Consider the following 22520-nt stretch of genomic DNA (forward strand, 5'->3'; position numbering starts at 1 on the left):
GCTTGGATTGGTTCTGAGAGGGTGCGGAGGTTGATTGAAAAGGGGCGAGAGTTGCTCCGGTAACGGTGTCTGGCAACAATGTATGCGCACTGGTGGTGATGGGAGTTGCACTGGCAACGGGGAGTGTCCGGGCAAGATAAGGGGGTGGGGAAAGGGCGGTTCCCTCCGGCAAGCCTCCCCTAACAGTGGTATTTTGGGTGAGGAAATGGGGCCTGCCTCCGGCCTCACTTTCCCAGGCCCGGGGGGCTGCGGAGGGCGCTGTCGCCCGTGCCCACCACCCTCCCCAGGGGCTGATCAGGTCCCCCAGCCCAGGCCCGCCAAGTTGAAGCACGTAATCAGTGTCCCGCATTGAATTAGTAATAAAAAACGCCCCAACAAAAAAAAGCTCAGGACCACATGGCTTCACTGGAGACTTTTATGAAACAACCCAAGAAAAATTAACATCAGTCCTACTCAAATTCTTCCAAAAAATTGAAAAGGAGGTAACACACCCTAATTCATTCTATGAGGCAAACATTAACCTAATACTGAACAGATTAAGATACTATAAGAAAAGAAAATTACAGATCAATATTCCTTATTGATATAGATGAAAAAATTTTCAAAAAAATCCTAGCAAACCAAAACCAACACCATGATCAAGTGGGATTTATCCCAGGTGGTTCAATGTTAGAAAATCAATTAATGTAATTGTTCCAGTTTGCTAATGCTGCTGGAATGCAAAACACCAGAGATGGATTGGCTTTTATAAAAGGGGGTATATTTGGTTGCAAAGTTACAGTCTTAAGGCCATAAAGTGTCCAAGGTAACACATCAGGAATTGGGTACCTTCACTGGAGGATGGCCAATGGAGTCTGGAAAACCTCTGCTAGCTGGGAAGGCATGTGGCTGACATCTGCTCCAGAGTTCTAATTTCAAAACGGCTTTCTCCCAGGACATTCCTCTCTAGGCTTCAGCTTCTCTCCAAAATGTCACTCTCAGTTGCTCTTGGGGCGTTTGTCCTATCTTAGCTTCTCTGGAGCAGAAGTCTGCTTTCAAAAGCCATCTCCAAAATGTTTCTGTGCATTCTTCAAAGTGTCCCTCTTGGCTATAACAAGCTTGCTCCTTCTGTCTGAGCTTATCAAGTGCCCCAGTGAACTAATTCAGACCCACCCTGAATGGGTGGGATCATATCTCCATGAAAACTATCCAATCAGAGTTATCACCCAGAATTGGGTGGGTTGCATCTCCATGGAAACACTCTCAAAGAATTACAATTTAATCAACACTAATACATCTGCCCACACAAGATTACATCAAAGATAATGGCGTTTTGGGGGATATAATACATTCAAACCAGCATAGTAATATACCACATTAACAGAATGAAGGGTAAAACACACACACACACACACACACACACACACGGATGATAGCATTTGATACAGAAAAAAGCATTTGACAAAACCCAGCACCCCTTCTTTATAAAGATCAACACACAAAAATCAGTGGTGTTTCTATACACTAGTAATGAACACTCTGAAGAGGAAATCAATTTAAAAAATTATATTTACAATAGCATCTAAAACAATCAAATACCCAGGAATAAATTTAACCAAGGGTGTAAAATACTTCTACGTGGAAAACTACAAAATATCACTAAAAGAAATCAGAGACCTAAATAAAAGGAAGGACATTCTGTGTTCATGGATTGGAAGACTTAATATTGTTAAGATGTCAGCTATACCAAAGGCAATTTATAAGACTCAATGCAATCCCAATAAAAATTCCAACAGCCTTCTTTGCATAAATGGAAAAGCCAATCATCAAATTTATTTGGAAGGGTAAGGGGTCTTGAATAGCCAAAAACATCTTGAGAAAGAAAAACAACGTGGAAGTACTCCCAGTTCCTGACTTTAAGGCGTATTACAAAGCTACAGTGGTCAAAACAGCATAGTACTGGCAGAAAGATAGATACATTTATCAATGGAATTGAATTAAGAGTTCAGAAATACACCCTCACATCTATTGATTTTTGACAAGGCTGCCAAAGTCACTCAGCTGGGACAGAACAGTCTCTTCAACAAATGGTGCTAGGAGAACTGGATATCCATATCCAAAAGAATGAAAGAGGACCCCTGTTCCAGTTTGCTCATGCTGCTGTTATGCAAAACACCAGAAAAGGATTGGCCTTTATAAAGGGGGTTTATTTGGTTACAAAGCTACCGTCTTAAGGCCATGAAAATGTCCAAATTAAGGCATCACCAATAGGGTACCTTCATTGGAGAAAGGCCATTGACATCCAGAAAACTTCTGTTAGCTGGGAAGGCACGTGGCTGGCGTCTGCTGATCCTGGGTTATATTCCAGGTCCTCTCTTAATTCCTCTGCGTTCTTCAAAATATTGCTCTCGGTGTGCTTTGTCCTCTCTTAGCTTTTCCGGAGCAAACTCTGGGCTAGCATTAGTCTGTTTTCAATGGCCGTCTCCAAAATGTCTCTCTCAGTTGCTCTCCAAAATGTCACTCACAGCTGCTCTGAGGTCCTTCTGTTTGTCAGCTCTTTATATGGCTCCAGTGATTTAATTCAGACCCACCCTGAATGGGTAGGGTAACACCTCCATGGAAATTATCCAATCAAACTTCTCGCCCACAGTTGATTGAATCACATCTCCACAGAAACACTTAATCAAAGGAGTCCAACTTAATCAACACTAATACATCTGCCCCCAAAAGATTGCATCAAAGAACATGGCGTTTTGGGGGAAATAATACATCCAAACCAGTACAACCCCTATCTCACATCTTATACAAAAATTAACTCAAAATGGATCAAAGACCTAAATATAGGAGTCAGGACCATAAAACTCCTAGAAAATAAAGCAGAAAAGCATCTTCAAGATCTTGTGGTAGAAGGTGGTTTCTTAGATCTTATACCTAAAGCAAAAACAATGAATGAAAAAATAGATAAATGGGACCTCATCAAAATTAGAGAGTTTCGTGCTTAAATGACTTTGTCAAAAAGGTGAAAAGGCAGTTTAGTTTAGTCAAAGGGAGAAAATATTTGGAAACCACATATCTGATAAGGGTTTGATATCCAGAATGTATAAAGAAATCCTACAACTCAACAATAGAAAGACAAACCATCCAATTTAAAAATGGGTAAAAGACCTGAGTAGACACTCTTCCAAAGAGGAAACACCACTGGCTAAAAAGCACATGAAAACATGCTCGACATCCCTAGCCATTAGGGAAATGCAAATCAAAACCACAAAGATACATCATTTCACACCTACTAGAATGGCCACTATTAAACAGACAGAAAACCATCAAGTGTTGGAGAGGATGTGGAGAAATAGGAACACTTATTCACGCTGCTGGGAATGTCAGATGGTGCAGCTGCTGTGGAAGACAGTGTGGGGGTTCCTCAGGAAGCTAAGTATAGAACTGCCATGTGATCCGGCAATCCCGATGCTAGGTGTATACCCAGAACATCTGAAAGCAGGGATATGAACAGACATTTGCACCCCTCAACTTGTATCCTTTTCTAGCAACTAATGTAGCTCTCTCTTTCCTTTGTAAGTACTGAATACCTCAAAGCATTGGTGACCTCTATTTCCCCATATACCACTGGCTCCCCAAAGCAACTCGGCTTCTGTTCCCAAATTCCACTGAAACTGTTTTTGCAAGGCCACCAACAGTCTCCTTATTGTTGACTCTAATGGACACTTCTAAGTCCTTAGCTTATTCCGTTTCTCCTCAGCAGCTAACTTCCTGTAGACCTGCCCCATGCTTAGGCTGTGATAGTCGGTCTGTGTGAATCCAGGCGAGAGACATTTAATTCACCTGGGGAGAGTCAGAGAGGGTTCTCTGGAGGAGGTGGAATGAGGGCAGAACCTGGAAGAATTAGTAGAAGTTGGCTAAGCAGAAAGAGGAGCAGGAGTGTTTTAAAAAGTGGGAGGAACCCCAGCAGTTGTGAAACTGCTAGCAGTTTAGTGTTCCTGAAGGTGAACTGGGGGGCGGATTTTAAAGGACTTTGACAGTCATAATGAAGAGTTTGTTGTTTACATTTTATTCTGGAAGCAATGCGGAACCAATGAATGACCTAATGCAAGGTTCAGCAAACGTTTTCTGCAAAGGTCCACTGTGGGGGCCCAGGGCCCAGGCCCCCTCCCCTCCATGGTGACTTCATGTGGTGCCTACTTGACCAGAACAAACTTGAAAAATCATCAGACCTCCCCAGGGGAGGAAAAAATGTATTGTTAACAAAGCATTGAAACTCCCCTCCCCTGATCTCTGTTGATAACAGAGCTCTACACCCTTGTGTCACAAGACCCTGCCGAAACTCTGTTCTCACCCCCCTTGTCCTAACCCTTATAAACCAGTCCCTGGCACCCCCTGCTTTTGCGGAGCACTAACTTCCATCTCTCCCAGCCCGTTGCCACCGTGAAACTGTAACTCCTGTAAGTCAGTCCTATTAAACTCTTGTCCGACTCCATGCCCGGTATGTTCTTGGTCCTAGGGCTAAGCTGGGTTGTGACATCCACACAGTAAATCTTTTAGGCTTTAGAGGCCTTACGTCTCTGTCTTAACTACTCAACTCTGCCGTTGTAGCACCCAAACAGCCATAGACAATACATAAACGAATGAGCATGACTGTGCTTCAATCAAGCTTTATTTATGGATGCCCAAATTTCAATTTCATAGAAGTTGCACATGTCATGAAATACTATGCTTCTTTTGATTTTTTTTCCAACCATTAAAAAACATGAAAAGCATTCTTAGCTCGCAGGCCATACCAAAAGAGGCAGTGAGCTGGATTTGTCCACCGGCTGAAACTTACAGACCCCCGAGGCCCCTGATATAAAGCAAGGGAGTGACATAATTAGGGCTGAGACTTAGAATTGGTGAGTCAGAGAGGCAGCAACTAAGCCGGCCAAGGCAACCAGCCAGCAAGAGTGGCAGCGATCTGGGAAACAGGATGAGGTAGAGAGAAATAAGTGATGAATTTAGGGATATACCGCGCAGAGGGGGCTTGGGAACCTTCCCTTCCCCACGCCATTCGGGGAAAGAAAGAATCAGGACTGGTGCCTTTTCCTGCTCACTGCAAGTCCCCAAAGACCAGGATTCTTAAAAGCTTGGGTAACGGCAGTGGGCGGCTCCACTTCCTCCACAAAGGGGAGTCATCTCGAGGTGGTTCCGGAAAGATCCTCCGAGAACAAATGCTGGGGGCTCTCCCTTACCCATGAGCCCCATGAATGTCCGAGACCCTCCCTCTTTGGGGGACGCTCATCTGCGTCATAGGCTGTTTGACAATGCTGTTGTTCACACAGGATGGTTTGGAGGGACTGAGCAAGGCTTCCAGGCAGGACAACTCCAGCTGGGCCATCAGTGGAAGGTTATTGCAGGTAACTGGTCATGGGGGTCTCACCTGAGGGCAGAGAACTCAGCTCAAGGTCTTCCTTGAAACAGGACACAGGTGAAAGGTGCCATGCAGTGGTGGGCGTCTGATGGTCCCTAGGAGTTGGCTTAGCTCCCTGGAGTGCTGGAAGATTCTGACTCCTGCTTTCGCTGGGTTTGGGAAGATCCCATTAAACTCCTCCCCACTTTCTTTCTCCTCCCCTAACCCCAGAGATAATCGCCCCCTCCCACTACTCTCAGGTGAAGTCTTGAAACTATTATCTCTTCTCCTTCTGAGCTACTGTGAATGGATAAATATCGCATCCTTCCCCATTCAGGGTTTACCGTACTAGTCTGGAAATCCAGCCCCTGCAAATGAAAAGCTTTGGCTCTCAGAGCTTCCCACAGCAGGGTGGATGGACAGCCTGCTGGGCTCCTGGCTCGCTAACCAGCCTGCGTTTCCCTCTGCCCTCCCCCCTTCATCCAGACAAACTGCTTCAGAAACTAGTACCAAGAAGGAGGCTGTATTCAGTGCTGATTACTTCTCTGCCTCTAAGAGAGGGAGAGAAAAGTGAACCAGAGAAAGGTGGTTGGGTTGCTGGAGGCACTGAGGCCCTGCTTGAGTTTTTCTCATCAACTCAAAGTGAGAACTTTCAGCCTGGTTGAGGTTTTTCTCCAGCTGCATTCAGCTGTTCAGCATAGAATGGTAAGGAGGGACATGAGGATAGGAAGGGCTATGACTTGTTAAAAGATGAGGGATTAGTTCTCAGAGGTCCCAAATGTGAAAAAGAATTGTCACATCAGGTTACTAAAAGGAGGAACTACAAATATAGATGGAGGTGGAGATCTGAGACTGGGATGCTTGTGCTCTATGATCTGTCAGTTCTATTCCTAGGTATATACCCCAAAGAATTGAAAACAGGGACTCAAACAGATGCTTGTATGCCAGTGTTCATAGCAACATTATTTGCAATAATCAAAAAGTGAAAGCAACCTGTGTCCCTCAACAGATGAATGGATAAACAAAATGCAGTACATACATGCAATGGAATATTTTTCATTCATAAAAAGAAATAGTGATACAAGCTACAATAAGGACATACTTTCAAAGCATTTTAGTAAGTGGAAGTGGCCACTCTCTCTCTAACTAAGCCACCTCTGCAGATGAACTCACTGCCTTCCCCACTACGTGGGACCTGACTCCCAGGGGTGTAACTTTCCCTGGCAATGTGGGATATGACTCCCGGGGATGAATCTGGTCCCGACATTGTGGGATTGAGAACATCTTCTTGACCAAAAGGGGGTGCAAAATGAAATGAAACAAAGCTTCAGACACTGAGAGATTTCAAATGGAGTCGAGAGGTCACTCAGATGGACACTTTTATGCACTATAAAGATAACCCTTTTTAGGTTTTAATGTTTTTGGAATAGCTAGAAGTAAATACCTGAAACTATCAAACTCCAATCCAGTGGCCTTGATTCTTGAAGACAATTGTATAACAATGTAGATTACAAGGGGTGACAGTGTGATTGTGAAAACCTGTGGATTGCTCTCCCTTTATCCAGTGTATGGATGGATGAGTAGAAAAATAGGGGCAAAAAAACAAAAGGAAAAATAGGGCGGGAGGTGGGGGACGATTTGGGTGTTCTTTTTTCACTATTTGTTTTTTATTCTGATTATAACTTTTTCTGGTAAAAGGAAAATGTTAAAAAATAGTCAGGTGATGAATGAACAACTATATGATGGTAATGTGATCAATTGATTGTATATTTTGGATGATTTTATGGTGTGTGAATAAACCTTAATAAATTAAAAAAAAAAAAAACATGAAAGTGGCCAGACAGAAAAGGACAAATATTGCATGATTCCACTTATATGAACTATCAAGAATAAATAAATTGATAGAGATAATAAGTAGATGAGAGGTTACCAGAGGCCACAGGGTAAAAGGAAAGGGAAATTATTGCTTAGCCAGTATACAGAGGTTCTGCTTGGGGTGATGAAACAGTTTTGTTAATGGATGGCTGTGATGGTAGTGCAACATTGTGGATGTAACCAATGCCACTGAATTGTATACTTAAAAATGGCTAAAATGGGAAATTCTATGTTATTAAATATGTTACTGCAATAAAAATTAAACAAATGGAAATGAAAGTGCCAAGAAGGAGGTAGTATTCCGTACTGACTGGAGGTGGAGCCGTTCTGGACAATGAGGAGCTCCAGGGCATGACAAGGGCAGCAAGTGGTGAGGAACCAGCCCCTGGCAGCCTGGGGGCTGAGGAAGCCCAGGAGTCGGGGGGATGGTCTACGTGGTCTAAGGAAGAAGGAAGTGAGGAGGAGTGGAGGCGGAGAGAGAGGGAGGAGCGCGGGAGTACTCCGGGAGGAAGCTGAGCTCCTGAAAGGCAGGCAGGTCCTGTGCACAAGGGAGGTGGGAGACTTGATAGGAAGGAACGAGGGACAAGGGTCAGGAAGAGGCAATGGGGAGCCTGGAGGAGCCCCCGCCTCACCTCCAGCACTTTGATATATGGAGCACGAGAGCTAAAAACAGTCCCCGTCTGAGAGCTGTAAGGAAGCAGTGTCTTCAAGGGAAAGTCAGGTTAGCAGAGAAGAGGTTGGGGGGTTAGAGAGTTTTGCTGAGCAGAGGCCGAGTGCTCCGAGGGCATGGTGGGAGCACTTAGCAGATTAGGGGGGTATGAGACTGGGATGGATTAGGGGATGTTCAGAGCTATATGGGGACAGGGTCCAGGTGATGAGGGTGACCTGGGAGATGTGGGCTTGGGCAGTGTGGAGAATGATGGGCTCCTGTCCTCTGAACAGTACATCTGCTCCTGGTTCCTCAGACTACTTCTCTTCTCTGTTGGAACTCACTCCATAGACGATCAAATTCAATCCCCCGTCTTTGAATACTAACTGCCAACGACTCCTCAATTGTATCTTCCCCTCTAGTCTCTAAACAGCCCCAGAAGGTCACATGCACGTGCTTGCTGGACCTCCAAAATAGGAATTGTGAACACTGGAATCCACTCTTCTCCCAGTAAATGGCACTATTTTTCACCCTATTACTTGGGACAAAAACCTAGGAATCACCTCTACTTCCTTTAACCCCCTCCATCCTTTAACCCCCTCTATTTCCTTTAACCCCCTCCATTCAATCCATCAGCAAATCCCAGAAGCTCTAGCTTCCGAATACATCCAGAATCTAACACAGCTCATCGCCTTCATGGTGCCATTGTAGTTTAGGATGCTGTCATCTTCACCTGGCCCCTATGCCACTTCCTAATCCGTGTCCTGCTGCCACTTCTCCCCGCTCCCACCCTACTTTCCATACAGCAGCCAGAGAGAATTTTCTAAAACATAAATCAGGCCATGTATATCGCCTCCGCTGCCTTCCCAAAGCATTTGGAATAGAATCTCAAATCCATGATTTTCAAGTCCTGCGGGATCTTGTGTGTCTCCTGTCTAACCTCCCATAACCCTCACCCTGGCTCACCCTGCCCCAGCCACACCAGCCTCCTTCCTCTCCTCAGACACTTGCATCTGCCTCCTCTTGGGGCTTTTCCCCGGGATGCTGGATCTTTGCCTCATTTAGGGCTCTGCTGCATCGCCACCTTCTCAGAGAGGCCCTCCCTGGCCATCCTGCTTAGATAGTCCCTCTCTTTACTCTGCCCCCTTAGTCTGCTTTGTTTGCTTCATCGGAATCAACCCTCATGGACATATTAATATTTACTTGTTTATTTGATGATGTTCTATCTCTCCACTAGAATAAGTGTTCTATGGAAGGTAAGGATAAAACGCCCACCTTCTTTCTACCCCCTACCTCCCAACTGATTTTTTTTTCAGTATAATTTTTTTATTAGAGAAGTTGTAGGTTCACAGAAAAATCATGCAGAAAATACAGAGTTCCTGTACACTGTCCTTCCCCCCTTACTAATGCACCTTGCATTAGTGTGGAACATTTGTTACAATTGATGAAATAATATTATAATTGTAGTATTAATTGCAGTCTATGGTTTACATTAAGGTTTCCTGTTTGTGTTGTACAGCCCAGTCCTATGGCTTTTTTTAAAAAAATATAGTCCAGTAACAACCTGAAATTTCCACTTTTAACCACATTCAAATACATAATTCAGTGTTGTTAATTATGTTCACAATGTTGAGCTGCCATTATCACCATTCATTACCAAAACTTTTCTATCACCCCAAATAGAAATTCTGTACAATTTAAGCATTCACTCTCCATTCCCTGTCTCCACTCTCATCCCTGGTAACATGTATTCTAGTTTCTGACTCTATGAATTTGCTTATTCTAATTATTTCATATCAGTGAGCTCAAACAATATTTGCCCTTTTGTGTCTGGCTTATTTCACTCAATATGATGTCTTCAAGGTTCATCAGTGTTGTTGCATATATCAGAACGTCATTCCTTTTAAGAGCTGAATAATATTCCATTGTATGCATGTACCACATGTTGTTTATCCATCCATGGACACTTGGGTTGCTTCCATCTTTTGGCAATTTGGCCACTAAGGACATCAATGTGCAAATACTTGTTTCAGTCCCTGCTTTCAATTCTCTTGTGTATATTCCGAGAAGTGGGATCATAGGGCCATATGATAATTCTATACTTTCTGAGGAACTGCCAAACTGTCTTCCACTGCAGCTGTAGCATTTTACATTCCCACCAGCAATGAATGAGTGTTCCTATTTCTCTACATCCTCTCCAACACTTGTAATTTTCAGTTTTTTTAAAAAATGGTAGCTGTTCTAGTGGGTGCAAAATGGTATCTCATTGTGGTTTTGATTTGCATTTCCTTGAAGGCTAAGGATGTTGAGCATCTTTTCATGTGCTTTTGGGCCATTTGTATGTCTTCTTTGGAGAAATGTCTATTCAAGTCTTTTACCCATTTTTTAATTGGGTAGTTTGTTTTTTTGTTGTTGAGTTATAGGATTTGTTTATATATTCTAGATATTAAACCCTATAAGATATGTGGTTTCCAAATATTGCTCCCATTCTGTAGGTTGTCTTTTTACTTTCATGATAAAGTCCTTTGATGCACAAGAGTTTTAAATTTTGAAGAGGTCCCATTTATCTATTTTTTCTTTTGTTGCTCTTGCTTTTAGTGTAAAGTCTAAGAAACCTGGTCCTGAAGATGCTTCCCTCTGTTTTCATCTAGGAATTTCATCATTCAGGTTCTTATATTTAGGTTTTGATCCATTTTGAATTGATTTTTTATAAATGATGTGAGGTAGGGGTACACCTTCATTCTTTTGCCCATGGACAGCCAGATTTCCCAGCACCATTTGTTGAAGAGGCTATTATTTCCCTATCAGTGGACTTTGTACCCTGTCAAATATCAGTTGGTCATAGATGTGAAGCCAATTGATTTTCTAAAAATTGTGATCAAGTATATGTAACATAAAATTTGTCATTGTAACCATTTTTAAGTATATAATTTAGTGGCATTAGTTACATTCATGATGTTGCACAACCATCACCACTATATTTCCCAAATTTTTCACTTAACACAGAAACTCTGTCCCATTAAGGCCTAACTCCCCGTTCCCCACTACTCTCAGTCCCTGGTACACTCTAGTCTACTTTCTGTATGTGGATTTACCTGTTCTCAATATATCATTGTCCTTTCGTTTCTGACTTCTTTTACTGAGCATGTTTTCAAGGTTCAACCATATTGTGTATGTATCTGAACTTCATTCTTTTTTATGGCTGAGGAATATTCCATGGTAGGGATAGACCACATTTTGTTTTCCCATTCATCTGTTGATAGACACCTGAGCTGTTTTCACCTTTTGGCTCTCAAAGTCTACCTTTTTCACTACCCTATCTCTACACTCGAAATTGTTCACAGCTCATTATAGAGGTCAGTAAGCATATGTTGAATAAATAGATAACTTGAAGGAGGTTATTTTATCTGATATGGGCCTCAAGAGCTCATTTCGAAAATCAAAAGTTGAATATTGACAGTTCCTTTTTTGCATTCTTGATAGAACAATTCTAATTCTCCCCAAGGCAATCTTTTGACTGAATAAGGCTGTTAGTGAAAGAAGAGCAGGGGTAAAAAAAAAGCATACTGATGAATACTTTCTCTTTTGGTTGGTACAGAGTCTTGGGCAGGACAGTAAAGAGTTCTGTGTTTCTCAGCATAATAATGGGCAAGTCTTTTTCTGAAAGGGCCGGAACAACATTCTGTCTCCATGGCATTCAGTTGCCTCTGAAAAGAGAAATAAGCAGACTTGGAGCACCCACCTTCACCCTCACTAGACGTTCCATTTCGGAGTCCACAAGGCTGGAGCACATCAGAGTTCATCTGTCCAAACACTGAGAGCGATCGGGGTGGATGGACGCTCTATTGGTGTTTGAGCATGGAGAGGAATAAAGCTTAGTCTTGTTTGAGAAAAAGAAACGTATTAGGCAGTGGGATGAGAGTGGAAGCTTTCAAGAGAGAAGGAACTGCAACTAAAAAGGCTTCAAGCTAATTAGGAGCAAGAAACATTTGCTCTGAAGGTTGATAACACCGGAGAGCAGTAGAGAATATCCCAAGGGACAAAGTGGCTCTGGCCAGACCAGTTAGGGCCTTGTGGGCCACAAGAAGAATTTTAGTTTTGATTCTCAGGGCAAGAAGCTGCCCTTGAATAGTGTGACAAGATCAATTTGGATTAAAAAAGATCCTGGCAGAATGGATTGGAGGGGGCAGAGCAGACTCAGGGAAACCAGGTGGGAAGCTGTTTGCAAATTTCCAGGTGAGGCATGATGGTGTCGTAGACCGGTGGGGAAGCTGGAGAGAACTACGTGCACTTGACAGATATTTAAAGACCGTGCATTTGACAGATATTTAAGACCTAAAATTGGTAGGGCTCAGCAGCAAGTCAGATACAGAGGATGAGGTAGAAGGAAGATCAAAGGAGAAGCCCGTGATTCTTGCTTGAGATATCTATGGATTTGGTACCATTTATGAAATGGGGAAGGCTGGGAGGGAAGAGGCAGGGAGGGGAGGGCACACGTTCAACCAGAGAAATAGGAGGAAAACCCGGGGAGCCCTGTGTCACGGAAGTTTAAGCAGACACCAAAACCAAGGTTAAAACATCTGTGGTGGGCTGACAGAAAACTGTTACCATGTATATAACAGGTTACTAATGAACAATATGAAAAATCCTAAAAGAAATAGGAAAATGACAAACAACCCCACAGAAAATTGGGCAACTGATATGTAAAGGTGATTTGCACAGAAAGGATCCAAATTCCCAGTAAACATATGCAAAGGTGTTCAGTGTCCCCAGAAATCAGAGAAATGCAAATTTAAAACAACATTGAGATGCCTTTTTATTGTTCCCATCATCTTTGCAAAAAATGGAAAATATTATCAATATCCGATGTTAGCAAGTAGGTGAGGAGACTCCCCCTGCAGCTGCTGGTTGGAGTGTGATTTTGCGACACCTATTTGGAGGACAGTCCAGCAGTGCATGATGGAGTAAAATTGAAAAGGCCCATGCACTGCAACGTGTTAATTCCGGTTCTTTCTGGCGATCCTGCAGAAATATTTATGCGTGTTCATAAATGAATTTTCTTTGCAGCACTTCTGTAATAGCAGAAACCTGACCAATCTGTCATGTCCACTGATGGGGAAGGTCACATACTCCGGAAGGTCTTTTCTTGGGGAGGATTCACAGGGAAGCTAATGAAGCTTAAGCTGCAGGGCTCTTCGTTTGCATCAGCCCCTTCCAAGACCTGGGGAGGGACTCCAGCAATTTCTATGCGTAAATTTGTATTATTTTTCTTTAAGAGGCTTCCCCAAAACATATAAGCTTCAGGCTGCATAAAATTGGAATCCATCCCTGTCATGCTATATAATGCATGGCAACAGTTAAAAAAGAAATGAGGCAGAAGACAAAAAGCAATGAGTCTTTTTCTCATCCAGAAGTTCTTGATGACCTTGCTGGGCTGTTGCCATGGAGTGGTGGGAAAGAGTTGGCAGATGGTGGAAAGTGGCAATGAGGAAGTAGGAACTTCAGTGTGGACAGTCCTTTCAAGAAACCTGGCTTCCAAAGGGCTGCAGAGGAAGATGAGCTAGGGGAGGAAGTCACCTGAGTGAGGGAGTTTTAAAGAAGGAAGAGGCTTGAGCCTCTGTGTTGAGGGAAAAATGACAGGCGGTGCCTAGCGTTGAGGTTGAATAACAGCAATGCAGAAAATATTTGTCATTTTGGCTGCCCAGCCTCCAAATGCTCTTCTAATTTGGGGGATTATCTCAAGCCCCTGCCTCCCATCGCAGAAGCAGAAGGAGACATCATTCCCTTCCACCCACCCACTGCCACCCAGGGCTGCCAGCATGGGCAGGTGACCCAGGCTGGGCTGATCCGGGGCTCTTGCTTCAAGGGTGGCATTAGAGCCCAGGAGTGGGCAGCCTGTTTCACAGGCTGTAGGGAGTGTTCCGGGGTGGCAGTGCTAGCTGACTGCTCCTGAAGTTTGCTTTTTGCCTCCTCTTTGCCCTTCTTGCTTCCAGTCTTTTCTCTAAGCTACTGCTCTAGACTTCCTGCCATTCCGTGAGCCATCTAATAGTCCACTAAGAAATCCCTTTCTTGCACAAGCTAGCCAGTTTGCTTCTGCTGTTTGCCACCAGGACCCTGACTGGTACAAGCAGCTTTTCCCCAATTCTCAGGAATATTTAAGGGAATGGACAGAATCCTTCCCAATCTAATGTTTTGCTCCCATAAATTTTTCTGAAATCTTTGGTGCCTGCTATCACTTGCCTCAACTAGAATTTCATATAAGATGGTATTTGATTTTGCACAAAAGGTATAGGTCTATTTCTTCTAGGTTCAGTACATCCCCTGATCATTGTGCTCTGCCAAGAACACGAGGCCATCCAGGAACCCAGACTCCTAAAATTTCTGAGGATCCCTGTGTACACACCCCTTTCTTCCAAAGGGGAAGATTCTCAGAACACTCAACCTCCTCGAGATTTTGTTCCCTGTATAAGAGGTAAAGTGATAGAGTGGAAAAAGTGTGAGATCAGGGGTCAGGGGTCAAGTGTCCTCAGGCAGGCTCTTAAATGCTCTGCATCCTGATGCCCTCATTTGCAAACGTGGATAATAGTACTCTACTGATGGGCCTTTGACGAGATCCTGGGCTGCCACCCCACAGCACAGTCTGAAGGAAGCAATCAGAAGCAGATGTTATGCACAAGTTGTTTCTCCCAGGGCATTTCTCTTTAAGCATCTGGGGGTCCTCTCTTAGCTTCTCTGGGAAAAACTCTAGGCTTCATCTCCAACTGTCAAGGTCTGTGTCGGCTCTGAGCTCTCTTCAAAATGTCTCTCTCTGCCTTTTATCCTCTCATAGAGGATGCCAGTAAACTAACTGAGACCCACCTTGAATGGGTGGGGTCATATCTCCATGGAAACAATCTAATAAAATGTCCCACCCACAACTGGGTGGTCACATCTCCATGGAAACAACTTAATCAAAAGATCCCACCCACAATAGGTCTGCTCCCACAAGAGTGGATTAAAAGAACATAGTCTTTTTGTGGGGTTCATAACAGATTCAAACCAGCACATCGAGACTGCACCACTCTGCAGAGAGCTGGAGTGGGCACTGCCTACTTTTGCCTCAAGGATGCTCCAATTTGGTGTTTCCAAGATTTATTTCCTTAGAAAACCACATGTTGTTTATTTGGATATATTAAAACCCTCAAGCCCTTCACAGTCCAATCTTGCTTGCCAGAGATCCACTTCCTTTCTGCCAATCAGAAATCCCAGCTCAGATCTGTTTCAGCAGGCAATCTAGTTTCTTTAAGTCACAGTTTTCATGGTAGTCCCTAGTTATACTATTTTTATTCTTATTCCTACTTTACAGATGTGATGGTTAGGTTCATATGTTTTCTTGGCCAGGTGATGGTACTCAGGTGTCTGGTCAAGCAAGCAGTGGCCTAACGATACTGCAAGGACATTTGTGGCTGGTTAATAAACCAGAAGCTGGTTTATTAAATCATCAGTCAATTGGCTGCAGCTGTGACTGATTATATCAACAAAGGGTGTGTCTTCCACAATGAGACAATGAAATCAGCTGGATTTAATCCAATTGGTTGAAGACTTTTAAGCAAGACAGATAGAGGAACTTCACTTCTGCTGACCAGCGAAGCGTTTCCCAAGGAGTTCATCGAACACGTTCATCGAAGTTCTCAGTTTGCTGCCTGAGGAGTTCATCAAACATCTTCGCTGGAGTTGCCAGTTTGCTGCCTGCCCTACGGAATTTGGACTCGTGCATACCCACAGTTGCGTGAGACACTTCTATAAAATCTTATATTTACAGATATCTCTTGTTGATTCTGTTTCCCTAGAGAACCCTAACTAATACAACAGTTAAGTAACTCAAGCTCAGAAACTTGTTCAGAGTCACAGCGTGGGTTGGTAGCAGTCACGATTTCAAGCTAAGCTTGTCTGACCCCTCCTGGGAGGAGACTGGGGATCAAGAAGGCCTCAGGGAGATATCTGAGTGGGAGTGAGAAAGAACACAGACAACACTGGATACCAGGGAGGACAGAGAATAATGACAAGAAAATGGCAAGAAAAAAATGACAGAAAGAGAGGCACTTGGAAACTTGGGCAACGCAAGGTGAAAGGACTCCAGAGCCTTAAAGCTTTATTGCAATGCACAGCAGATGGATAATGAAGAGAGTGTGGTTGATAATTTGATACAAGGAGCTAAATACAATCTCAGGTGTTGCTGAGATGAGCTGGTGACAGGAGCCCAGCAATTGACTTTGTTCAAAAGCAAAGATCTGATAGAAGAAGCAATTAGGCAGATCAGATGAGATTGTGTGAGAGCACCAGGGAAGTGGTAAGTTGTGAGGATAAACCCTCAACAGGTTGAGTCATCTGTCTTGGCAAGTGGAGCCTTCTGGAGACTTTAGACAGTATGGCTTCATAGGGGAATTAATTTTTCCTTATTTTAAATGCAAGAGAATCTAAAGCAAGAATAAAGGAAAAACAATTATAAATGACCCATAATTTCCTCTCCCCAACTGCAATTTCATTTTTGCATGTTATATATTTTTTACATTATTGTACTCACAGTGCCAGTGATAATTCTTGTTTTTCTTAGTATCATATAATAAATAATTTTCTATGTTTTTTTGTTTGCTTTCTTTATTCTTTTTTTTTAAATACAATTTTATTGAGATATAGTCACATACCATACAGTCATCCAAAGTGTACAATGGATATTGGGACTGGGGAAAAGTTGGTATTGAAGGTGACTTAGAGGTTTCCAGCCTGTTTGACTAGATGGCATGTCTTTAAGCAATATAGAAGCTACAGTTACATGAGGAGGAGTTAGTTTGGCAGAAAACAGAATATTTAATTATCAGGGCATCTCAGAGAGGTGTAATTCTCCTGTGAGTAAAGGATCTGATAGGTTCTCCTTTGATGGTAGTGGATATTCATGTCTCAGAATGCAAAATGCAGGCACAGTTAGTCTGAAGAGTGGCTACTCTGAAGTTGCTTTTGACCAACAAGAAAGAACTGGTTGGGTAAAGTAGAAGAAATAGGAAGCTTTGGAGAAAGTGACTGTGCTGATTCAGACTTCACTGTGGCCTGTGCTTATCCAGAAATATGCCCTTGCTTTAGGGAAGATTTCAAAATGTTCAGAGAAAAGAGCAAGCCTGCATGACAGGGATTCTAAAGGAGATGGGTGCCCACTGTCTTTTTAGGGGAGTCTAGGGTGGACCAGTGTCTCTAGAACCACACTGAGGCAGGGGATGAGGGACCCTGAGTGGACTGGACAAGAGATGAAACTTGGAAGGTGTTCCACTTTGCTAGAGCTGCCATTATGCAAAATACCAGAAAGGGATTGGCTTTTATAAAGGGGATTTATTAGGTTACAGATTTAAGTTCTAAGGCCATAGAAGTGTCCAAACTAAGGCATCAACAAGAGGATACCTTCACTGAAGGAAGGCCATGGCATCCGGAACACCATTGTCAACTGGGAAGGCACATGGCTGGAATCTGCTGGTCCTTTGCTCCCAGGTTGCATTTCAGAATGGTTTTCTCCAAAATGTCTCTGGGCTCTGTCACTCTTAGCTTATTCCAGCTTTCTGCTTGGTTCTCCTGGGGCATTTCTCTCTAAGCATCTAGGGGTCCTCTCTCAGCTTCTCCAGGGAAAACTCTGGGTTTCATTTCTTAGCTTAGCATCTACAAACACCCTTCTGTCTGTGTCTCCTAGCATCTCCAAGCATCTGGGTCTGTATGGGCTCTCAGCTCTTAAGGACTCCAATGATCTAATTAAGACCCACCCTGAATGGGTGGGGTCACACCTTAATGGAAATAATCTAATCAAAAGATCTCACCCACAGTTGGGTGGGTCACATCTCCAAGGAAACAACCCAATCAAAAGGTCCCACCCACAATAAATCTTCATGCACAAAACTGGATTAAAAGAACATGGCTTTTCCTGGGGCACATAATGGTTTCAGACTGGCACAGAAGGTATAACTAAAATTGAGCAAGTGCAGCTGGAGCTACAAGGCAGTAGTGGGATCGGGTCAGAGGGATGGGTGCAAGCCTGTAAACAGCAGATGAATGTGAGGGCCCTCTTCATTTCTCTCCAAAACTTTTGAGTTCCCTCCAACTGGTCATTCTGTCCTTAGTCTGCTTGCTACAACCCCAGTCCCCAAGGATACTCTGGGAATCGTGTGAGATTCTGCTTGCCATGGGGTGCTATGCCAGCTTGGAGGGCTGGGCAGTGGTCTCAACTGGGGACAGAGGTTCACCAAGAGATGTTCCAACAGTACGTTGAACATAGGTCTGATTAGGAAGAAATGAAGCACTGTCTAGAGAAACTTGATAACTACACAGGGAATCAACTCCTCCGTGAGTTATGGTTTGAAAAAGAATCTGATCAAAATATGAAACAAAAACAAAGTAAAGGATTCTGTCAGCAGACACTGATGGGTGTAAAATGTCAAATGACCCTCTAATGTAAAGGGCTTTTTTAGATAGGAATGTTTTGAGAATGAATGAGGAAAAGGTGTTGGTCCACTGGTACAGACAGGCAGGCATAATGAGAAGAGGTGAGGATTTTTATAGCAGAGTGGATACTAAGAGGATGTTGGAGAGCTCACATTTGCTCTAGGGGTGGGGGAGAATCAGGCTCAGAAAATGGGCAGCAGCTGCAGGCGCAGCCAAAATTATGCCACAAAACAAGTCTGGGGAGGTGTTGGCTGTTGACACTGAATGTCACAACCTATTTTGCCATTTGCACTGGGCCCCGGATTCTGCCCACAACCATGACAGAAGGTATGGAGATTGTCTCTGATCCCTGGAGGTTAGGTAACTGACCTCACTCAACACAGTATGTTCAAGGTTATGCATGTTGTAGCATGTATCAACACTTCATTCCTTTTTATGGCTGAGTAATAGTTCATTGTATGTGTACACCCAATTTGTTTTTCCATTAATCCATTGATGAACACTTGAGCTGCTTCCACCTTTGGACTACTGTGAATACTGCTGCTATGAACATTCGTGTACAACTATTTGTTTGAGTCCCTGTCACTGTCCTAAAGGTGGTCACCAGGCAGTGGTGTGCTGATAAATGAATGCCTAACTACGGGCTTTCCAAGGAAAGAAGCTCTGATTTGTAACATTTCCCAATTTCTGTGGTATAAATACACTCACTGTGGCCAATTTCAAGTAATCAGCATGAGGTTACTGCAGGTGGATTTGGGAAGGGAGGAATACAACCAGTTCTCTGGAGCTGATCTGGGAACTCAGCATGCCTCTGCAAATATGGGTGAGATAGGGGTTTCCCAGGAAGAGAAGAACCCTCTGAGAATGGAACCTTTGGGAACAGACTGAGGAAGAGGAGCTTCTACAGGGGACAGGAACTGTCAGAAGTGAAGGAAAACCAAGAAAGAATGGGCACTTGCTGATCAAGCCCAGACCTGGGCACTCAATCTCTCCAGAATCAACTTCCATCTTTCATTCATTTCATCATTTTAGCGATCTCCCCTGTGAACTTCTTGGGGGAAGGGATGCTGTGTTCCCAAAGCATAGCATACAGTAGGCAGATAATAATTCCATTAATGACCTTTGGATCAAGATCCAGAGACCTTAACAAACTAAATTTAGGGAAAAAAAAAAAAAAAAGCCCTAAACTAGCCAGAGGAAATTAACAGGGGTAAATAAAAAATTCTGCAGCTAGGTTAAAAAATCAATTGCACAAGAATATAGGAAGGAGGGGTGGCTTAATCACTGCTTTTGAGAAAACCATGTAGTGATTTAGTTGACTGCAAGTAAAACACAATAATGTGAGTAGCGTGGTCTGGAAACCTGCAGCATCAGCATCACTTGAGAGCTTCACAGAAATGCAGAATCTCAAGTTCCACCATGACACACTGAGTCAGAATCTGCATTTTAACAAGATCCCCGTGTGATCTGCATGCTTACCGAAGTTTGGGGAGCCCTGGTCTAGAGGTCTTCAATGAAAGAACGGCACCCAGTCTGAAGAGGTAATAGCTCCCATCTTTCCCTGCATATGAAGTGCAATTTTCAGTTCTGGGCTTCAAATCTTCAGAATACACTAGCTAACTGGAAGGATTTGGGGAGTTCGACTAGGATGGTGAAAGTTTGAGAAACCAGCTGGTGAGAAACTGTTGCGGGACCCAGATAATTTAGCTTGGAGAACACTGGGAAGGGGAAGGAGACCTATTGGCTATCTTTGAATATCTGAAGGGCTATCTCTCAGGAAGGAAGATTTATGTCCACCAACTTCATGAAGCAACACAAGAATAACTGGGTACATATTACAAGACACTTCAGCCAATGTTAAAAAGAATCTTCCCAGCAAGTTGTAGTAGACACCTCTGGTTCTGTCTGCCCCACACTTACTCCCGCCCTTCTGGGAACTGTTACCTTCCATTCTATGAGGCTCTTCAGGCAGCTACTATTTTTCTACATAAACCTACCAGCTGCTCAGTGATGGGCACCTGAACTGGCTGGGATCAGAACTTAGAGCTAGTCTAGTCCCTTACCTGGGGCAGAAGCTGTGGGAGAGGCAGTGCCAGAGGAGGCTCCTGCAGCCAAGATTTCCATCTCGTGCACTAAGCTAGTCTTTGGTAAAGAAGCAGTGTTTCAGAAGCTCAATTCACTGGTTCCATTTATTCTTGCCCAATCCAGCTGTATCCTAAGCCCTTCCCCTATTAGCTTACATAGCCAGGTAGCTCCTCAAATTTCTTTTGGCCTAAGCAGAAGCTGGATTTCTGTACTCTAAGTCCGAGAATCCTGGTTAATAACTGAGCAGAACTCTCCAAATACATAATGTGTTAGCTTGTGAGAAAGCAAAACATTCTTTGTTACTGAGAGTATTCACACACAGCTTGAGTGATCACTTGAAAGGGCTTTAGAAGAGGGTATCTCTACAGAGGGGGTAGTCCTACAAGGCAGCAATAGCAGCCACCTCCATCTGTTTGCTACATACGACACCGTGGGGTAGCTAATAAATAGTGGAGCTGGGCTCCATCCAGGTTCCTTAGGCTTCAGAGTTCTTACTTACAAGCTGGAGGTTCTCACACTTTTTAGTCTTGGGACCGCCTTAGGATCTTAAAAGTTATAGAGGACCCCAAAGAGTTTTCATTTATGTGGATTATTACCAGAATGAAAATCCAAACTGAGAAACTTAAAAAAAAAAAAAATTATTATTCAAAAAGAACAAAAACCCACTGGGATTGCAGTTACTCATGGGCTGGGCACGTGGAGGGGTCACCGGGGGTTGCAGGCAGGGATGTGTCCCTGCACAATTTCAGCCTGAGAATGTGGGTGCAGTTAGTCCATCCACTCCCTCACCATGTGGCTGGTGGAAATGCTCTTCCTATGGGTGGGGCCTGTGTTGCACCTGTGCAACCTCACCATGGCCATGTGCAGGGCTTCAACTGTGTCCACCTTGTGTCCACCACCCTCCTTGGAGATGCCAAGTCCGTGGGACAGGCCCAGGGCTTAGCTAGGAAGACCAACAAACAGGTGTCTGTCATATACAACCTTCCAAATACTGCAGCTTGGCATTACTTATAGAAAACAGGATCAAGTAAGAAATGGAGATCTTTCTGGAAAAGTGCTAGCTGAGTGGTTTAAAAGAAGATTTCTAACTTATGTACAATATAATTTTAAGTTGATTGAATTTCAAAACATGCTACTGTTAACACATTTTTATGAAAAAATTATTTTTCAAACTAAAAAATTAGTATGAGTGGCATTGTTTCACATTTTTTGCAAATCTTGTCTGACAGAAGACAGCTAGATTCTCTTATCTGCTTCTGTTGTGATATGTTGGTTTAGATGAAGTATATAAAATCTGGCCTCACACATGTATGCAGTTGCAAAAGGGAAAACTTCATGAACCCTCTGAAATGGTTTCAGATACCCCCAGGAATCATACTTTGAAAACCATTGCACTAAACTATCCTGCATCCCAGTGAAAATCCTCATATAGTCATTGAATTAGTATCAGAATTGGCAATTCCTTCCATGCCCAAGACATTTAAACAAATCGCAAAGAGGGGTGATGGTGGTGAAGGAAACTTGAATGCTTCAATTTTAAGTGACACCATTTTCCAACTTGAATTCATAAATTATTCTTTGCCAGTCAAGATTACATATTAGATTTTTAAAAGTTTATCTTTCTAAACTGAGAAAGCAAAATGTCATACATGCTGGGGCAATGGAAAGGTTGTGGTAATGGACAGTGGTGAAAGTAGCACAGTATTGTCAATGTAATTATCGCCACTGAATTGTATGCTTGAAGGTCGTTAAAATGGGAAATGTTATGTGGTATACATAACACCACAATAAAAAATATAAAACTTCACAGATGTAACCATCTGAGTGTTTTTATAAAATGTGTGTGTATGAAGGACCAGCAAGATGTATTACAAAGCATTAAAGGTGATCATCTTTGGTAAAAACAAAGAAAACAAAACACACACACACAAATGTCATGCACAAATTTAATCTTTGTATAGTGGGTTTACCTTTTAGAAAACCTCTGTGCATACCCACCCATTGTCATTTAGCCCTGATGAGCCTTTTTTAAAGGAGAATAGCTCAAGCCAGGAGGTGACTTGCCCAGGATGGCCTTCT

The 22520-nt window shown here is 43.2% G+C and overlaps 1 pseudogene; it reads left to right on the top strand.

Annotated features, from left to right (window-relative positions):
• Window positions 1-5218: 5218 nt before the first annotated feature.
• On the top strand, window positions 5219-21502 carry LOC119542542 (annotated as a pseudogene).
• Window positions 21503-22520: the final 1018 nt, after the last annotated feature.

Source organism: Choloepus didactylus, chromosome 8, assembly GCF_015220235.1.
Source record: "Choloepus didactylus isolate mChoDid1 chromosome 8, mChoDid1.pri, whole genome shotgun sequence".
NCBI classification, from domain to species: domain Eukaryota; kingdom Metazoa; phylum Chordata; class Mammalia; order Pilosa; family Megalonychidae; genus Choloepus; species Choloepus didactylus.